Here is a 426-nt window from a genome sequence, read left to right on the forward strand (position 1 = left end):
CGAAGCCAATTTCTCTCACTGCAAATTTTCAATCAACATCTCTACCGATCAGAATGAAGAACAAGATGATAAAAATATGTAGTTTAAATTTCAAGCCGATCCAACGGTGAACAACTGAGAAACTACCATTTGAAATTTACTTCTTTGGGCAAAAACAGGAATTCTGTTTTTCCCCTTCTCTTTCTCTCTTTGGTGGCTACTCTCTCTCTCAAATAACCTCCAAAATCTGAATTAGGGTTGTGACACTGGGTGCAAGAATACACCCCCAAAAATGTTGGGCTTGGGCCTCACAGAGGAGAGAAAAAATCCAACAGTATACCAGGGATGATTATTCCGATCTTTTATGTTTTCATGAGTTGCATAAAAAGGGTCATTAGAGCCAAGTTGAGTTGGTCTAATAATTAACTTATTAGTCCGTTTGAATAA

The sequence above is a fragment of the Arachis ipaensis genome, chromosome B10, assembly GCF_000816755.2.
Source record: "Arachis ipaensis cultivar K30076 chromosome B10, Araip1.1, whole genome shotgun sequence".
Lineage (NCBI taxonomy): Eukaryota > Viridiplantae > Streptophyta > Magnoliopsida > Fabales > Fabaceae > Arachis > Arachis ipaensis.